Source organism: Carya illinoinensis, chromosome 3 (assembly GCF_018687715.1).
Source record: "Carya illinoinensis cultivar Pawnee chromosome 3, C.illinoinensisPawnee_v1, whole genome shotgun sequence".
Lineage (NCBI taxonomy): Eukaryota > Viridiplantae > Streptophyta > Magnoliopsida > Fagales > Juglandaceae > Carya > Carya illinoinensis.
The window spans coordinates 13,622,664-13,629,123 of record NC_056754.1 but is presented as its reverse complement, the minus strand read 5'-3'; the positions used below and the strand labels follow the sequence as shown (position 1 = coordinate 13,629,123).

The window sequence follows — 6,460 nt, the reverse complement described above, 5'->3', positions numbered from 1 at the left end:
CACTTCGTTTGGTGATATATACTTGATGAGAGATGGTACTTCAGAGAAACGCTCCTTTGCTTGAATGTAATTCCTTGGGATTGAATGTATTTTTGTGTATTGAATGTATTTTAGGGAATTTTTATGTATTGATTGTTATCGTTGTGTATTGAATGTATTTTAGAGAATTTTTATGAATCTTTATGAATTTTTATAGGTACATTTCTAATAATATTTTTTTTGGATGAATGGTTGTAATGTCATTCAAGATTTGCATATCCAGATTTTTCTTTGGATAAGTGTATATAATCTTTTGAGTCCCAGATGAACTCGCGGAAAGGGACTTCTAAATATTTGTTTGGATATGTGCATGAGCCCTAGATTTTTCTTTGGATAAGTGCATATCCAGATTTGCATTTTTTTTCCCTCACTCTGATGGGGACTTCTAAATATTTGTTACTTTCATTTCCAACTTTATGTCATTAATTGGGCTACCATGAAAGTTCCTTTAGTCTGGCAACTCCACAGCAATAAAGTTCTAGTGCAAATGCATAACATCAAACCTGGTCCCAAAATATAAAAGAGGAATTGCCTTACAATTCTCCCTCTCTTGGGTAATATACACACATATGTCTATTCTGGCACATTTAGGTATGGCTTGATAGTAAGATGAGAATTTTGAGTTTTAAAATAAAATATTAAAATATTATATTTTAATATTATTATTGTTTTGAGACTTGAAAAAGTTAAGAAAAAATTAAATTATTTATTATATTTTATATGGAGATTTGGAAAAGTTGTAATGATGAGATGAGAATTTTGAGTTTAAGATGAAAATTTTGATTGGCCGAACCGAACCTTACAGCAACCCCATCTAATTGCATGGTCAGTGTAGAGCATCATCTTTTAGAGAACATATAGATCATATATTCTATCTTGTCTTGATGACTTATATGAATTTTCTTTTTATGAAATAAAAGTTATAAGCCTTTTTTTTTTTTTTATTAATCTCAATTCAATTTCCCAACTTGTTGTTAGGACTTGTGCAGCTATGAATCTCCACTTGTGCTTGTATAGCATGAAGTGGGGACAAATACATGATTGTTTTTAAATTTGAAATATTGTGAAACGAAGCTTCTTCATGTTGTATGAATGTGACTTCCAAAAGTGAAGTCAAATGGACCAGGTTGAGTGGAAGCGACTCCTCCATACCCTTCTTCCATCGGTCTTTCGAACTCTTTTGCCTCATATGCCTTGGCTCTCTACATTGTTTCTAAAACATTTGTGTTTGAGTTGAAGTCATAAAATGAACTTGCTACAGTAAGCTTCACTGAAAGGAACTCAACCTAATTTTGTAAAGACCGAACATAATTAATTATCTCATCTAGCATCACTATCATTCCCATACTCTTATAGCATCCAGGGACAATGTCTTGCAAGCATCTGAATCTTTCATTGATCTTTCCCCTTCTAACTCTTTCTGCTAAACTGTAACTAGCAATAGGTTGGCCTCTTATAGCTCTAACATGACTTATATCAATAATAACCAATAGCTACAGCTTCTTCATAGGAATTTCTGTAGTTCTCAAATTCAAGGCTGCATTGGATCATTGCCAAGAAGAAAAATAATTAATATGCGAGCGGTTGAGAGAAAAACAAAAAAAATAGAACACATAAAAATGGCTTCAGTCACTTACCTAGGATCATTTCTAGACAAGGATAGATAAACCCACCCAGTTGGCTTGACAAGTTCCATTTTTTTTTATCTCCTAAAAATATTTTCACGAAGCACAAGCAGATTAATCAAATTGACTTGGAAAATAGATTCCACTTAAAAACAAAAGATGTAAATCACTACCTAACTTATACATGTTTTGATTAAATCACTATTGACGTAATCACTCAGACTTATTATCAATAGTCCGAAATAGAAAACTTACCTTCAGGTTTTGGAAGCCATCACCGGCACAAATGGATATCTTACTAGGAGTATAGCTCCCATCAAGCTTGAAATCCAAATAAAGAACAACTAACTTCAAAACAAAACAAACCCATTAATTTCTATTAGTTAAGAAAAAAGAAAAAAGAACAATCAAGCAAAATCTAAGTTCAAAATATGCATATCACATACTTGAAACATTACCTTCTTTTGGAATTGAATATAAAACAAACTCATTAATTTCTACTAGTAAACAAAAAATTAAAAAAAAAAAAGAATCAAGCAAAATCTAAGCTCAAAATCTGCATATCGCATACTTGAAGCTTAACCTTCTTTTGGAATTGAAAATTAACCATATGAGGTTGTGCGCCATCTAATCTGAAACCCAGAAATATAATAATAAATGCAATGGTTAGGTTTTCAAAGATAGAAAGAGGAAGAAATTGGAGAGATTGGTTTTGGAGGGTGTGGGTGTAATTTAATTACTGGAATAGGTCTCGAGATTGTTGTCACGGAGACAATAGACACCTTTGTCGAGCTTGCAAGAGCTGCCATTCCAAGCCGCCTTCTTCCCCATTTCTCTAAGGTCATATTCCACTATCAGTACTGGGTTCCCACCTGTAACTTTCACTTCATCTTCTCCTTTTGACAACTTTTGTTGCCATAACCTAACTATTGTTTTTTTTAAATTTATTTTGTCGAAGGAGGTGGGGGAGAGAACGATTAGGATGGAGGGAAAAGGGAAGGCAAGTCTGAAGGAGGGAGCTGGTCTTCGAGAGGAGCTGGGGGAGGAACGATTAGGAGGGAAGGAACAGGTTCCTCGAATGGAGGTGGGAAAGAGAACAATTTAAAGGGAAGGAGAATGGGGAATATGAGGAAGAGAGAATGGGAGATCTCCTTGGCCTAAACCTGTGTTTTATCCAAAAGTCCAAAACGAACCATTTCTTTTTGCACCTGAGCATCACTTGCACCACGATTACGAATACCACTTTTATCTATCATTTTTCTATATAGATATATGAAAAGGTTTAAAAAGTGACAATGAGATTGAAATTAAGATGAGATCATTGGATTTGTGCATGTGACAATGAGACTACATAAAAAGCTTAAAAAAAAATAAGAAAACTAATTATAGCAATATCATTGGTAAAAGTGATTACCGGATGTAGCCTGATCACCATTAGTCTCCTCATTAATCTCCACAATGTCTACCATATCCAGAATATAAATTGGCTTCTCTTTGATCTAATTTTGAGTACAAATCAAGGGACTCCCAAATTTAATTTAGGGGTTTCAATATCCCTAACATAATTTAGGGGTTCGGATTAAACCCCTAGATTCTTATTAACACATCACACAATCATACAAATTTCCACAGCATACAAATTACAATCTCATCATCCAAGTCCATTCATCAACCACATCTTCCACATCAAGACACAATCTAAAATAATCCTAAAAAAATGGCTTGGAATCGAGAATACTTACAAAACATAGGAGAGGATGCTTGGCGACGACAATGACAATTGACGTTGGCAACGGCAAGGTGCGAGAATTAGAGTGAGAGTCTGAGATGCACAGGGGCAATATTCAAAGAGAGGGGAGTAAGGGAGAGTAGGAGTTGGGGGGTTGGGGGAGTTTAATGTTTTAGTAAAACAATGTCGATTTAGATATCTCCAAAACAGCGTTGTTCTACTATCAATATAATGTATTTTTTTAAATACACATCGTGTGTGTGTGTGCGCGCGCGCGCGCGTAGAGTGGGGGAAAAGTGGACAAGAGCCCAACCTGTCCAGCACCTCACACCTATAAGGGTGCCTAGATGCCGGCGGGGAGGGTGTTAAGGCCTCGTTGCCCTCCCCTATAGCTAGATTAGGTTTCCCTCAAAGATCTTTTAATATGACAGTGTAATTGTACAATACATCTCATCATTTGGGAACAAGAATGGTATGTAACAATACTCAAGAATACAATATTCCTTTCAAAACATTGTTAGACATTGAAAATTGTATTGGGAACTAATTAACTAGGTGCTTAATTACCTAGCTACATACTCTTTAATCAAAAAGTCCCAACCCCATTAAAAAAAATACATATGGCCAGCTTGTTAGACCACAAAGAATATTTAAAAAAAGGCTTTGATACAAAAAAAAAATTAATTTATTTCGTCTTATCTTATCTAATTATTATAACTTTCTCAATTTCTCGCACAAAATATAATAAACAATTCAAACCATTTCAAATCTTAAAATAATAATAATATTAAAAAATAATATTATAATAATATTTTATTTATCTTTCAACTTTCTTCTCAACTCATTTTATCTCAACTCACTGTCTAAACCTTATCTCAATCTTGTATCTATCAATGCTACTCGATCAAGATCAGCTATAGTGGCAGAACTTAGATTTGTGCAATGAGAAGCTCATACCATGTGTCCAAAATGCCTGGTAGGCACCAATGTAAGCAGTCGTTTTGAACAACAGTTCTTCTAACTCCACTATGGGACATGTGACCCTCATCCCTCAGTCTAGAAATTGCAGTTATATACAAAATATTCACTTGAGTACCCTTTATAGCACCTTCAATAATTGGATCGACTAATCCATCCTGCACTTCACTTCCTACTAATAATGGTGTGGTATTGTCACAGCTACCCCTAGGGTTCTAGTCCCCATTCACATAATGTCTAGGAGAGATAGTCCTAAAGAAAACTTTAAGACGTTGATGCAAGGAAAGTTGCAAATCAAGCCATCTGACAATGCTATGAATTGTAAACTTCTTGGCATTTTCAATTTCAGCAAGTTTTTTATTTTCACTGCACTTTCCATCTACAAACATCACCCAACGATTTGCATTAAGCTTAAACATGTACCAGTGGTGTCCTGTGTTAAGAACCAACACATCAAATTGATGAAGGAACCGTCTCAAGAAAGCTAGCGGACGGTCCAAATGCATAGCCACATGGGAGGCTCAGTCTGAGATATTAAGGTGCACTAGATCACTCAGACTTGCTTACTAGTAGTATAAAATGGTTGTATCGGTTTTTGGGAACCGATACACCCAGCCTTTCGGACGAATGGCTCCTCGAGCTTTCCCTAGACCATACTTTCTTCCCACATTTTCAACTCCAGGGCTCCCTTCCCCTACCGTGGCAAGACACATTAAAAACTGGAACTGCTGCCGACCAAATGATTCTCCTATAAATGCAATCCTTTTACCCTACATTCTGGAATGTATAGTCACACTTCAAATCAAATCATCAACATAACCAAAACATGCACCTTGCTTGGTCTATCACCATAGTATTTGACTTTTAAATTTATGACAACTATGTCAACCCATATTGAGTAGTTAACTATTATGCACAAATCAAGTGGGATGCCATCGAAAAAGATGTGATTGCAATCATAATCTATTTAAACGAAGGGATTTTTTAATTTTTTTTATAGTAAAGGCTCCTACCTTTTCAAGAATACTGATGGCTCAAACTCCAACATTTCACAACTTTCTGGCTACCAACGATATCCCTAATAAGAAAAATCTTTTCATTGTATCATTCTACATGCCCACATTGATGATAACCTGCATCCAAATCCTGAATACAATAGCCTTCGATTGTCTGCAACCCATCTACCCTTGGCATAATTGCAGACTACATAGGTGAAACATTGGAAAAACTTAGTTTTGGAGTGTGCATCAATTAAACTTAGTTCTACAAAATTCCCTAGAACAACTACAAAGGCTAATAAAAATCCAACCACTTTTAACCCTATAAATTTAATTTAATAATTTTGATTTCAGCCATTACATAAACATCCAAGGTTCTCTCACATTGTATTATAAATCTAAAACGTTCATGAGTATAGATAAAGAAAGGTAGCAAAGGTCTCCTTTCATTATTTACCAATTCTATCTCTAAAGAGGGAGAGCTAAATAACAGAAGGTTCAAGGTCCTCTCACATTGCACAAAGAACTAGAGATGTCAACTTAATGATCTTAGCAGGGGCGACCCAGAAATTTCCTCCCATGCAATCAATTAACAAGTAGTTCATAATACAATTTTTTTTTAACTAAATCAAAAAATCAATTTCATCACATAGCATATGTCCTGTTTTGTTTTGTAGAAAATCGATGGCCATATAAAGTTGAATGTAGGCCATTTGGAAAACGTTCCTATTGAGATTATAGTGGAGGCGATGGCCCCCACTGACTTGAATATGGCTTTGTGCCTACAAGACAGTTGTACAAATTTGCCTCATAAAGCAGAGGCACATGTTCAAAACCATAGAATCCTGAATTATTAGGAAGGACAGGCAACATGGTAAAACCATGGGCCCTGGCTTATTAAGCCCTCATAGAGAGAATATTAAGCCATTACTCTAAGTTACAGAAGTCTTGTCCTTGTTCAAATTTTATATTAGAGAAAAAATACACACACCTAATAAATATAAAACCATTATTTATAGAGTGAAATTAAAACATCAAAACTAGTATTCAGAATAGTTGCAAAGTCTTTAGCTTTCCATATTCAAATCCTT

At 35.0% G+C, this 6,460-nt stretch overlaps 1 pseudogene; it reads right to left on the bottom strand.

Moving 5' to 3' along the window:
* Positions 1 to 4,322: 4,322 nt before the first annotated feature.
* LOC122304509 lies at positions 4,323 to 6,242 on the bottom strand (annotated as a pseudogene).
* Between the last annotated feature and the right edge of the window lie 218 nt (positions 6,243 to 6,460).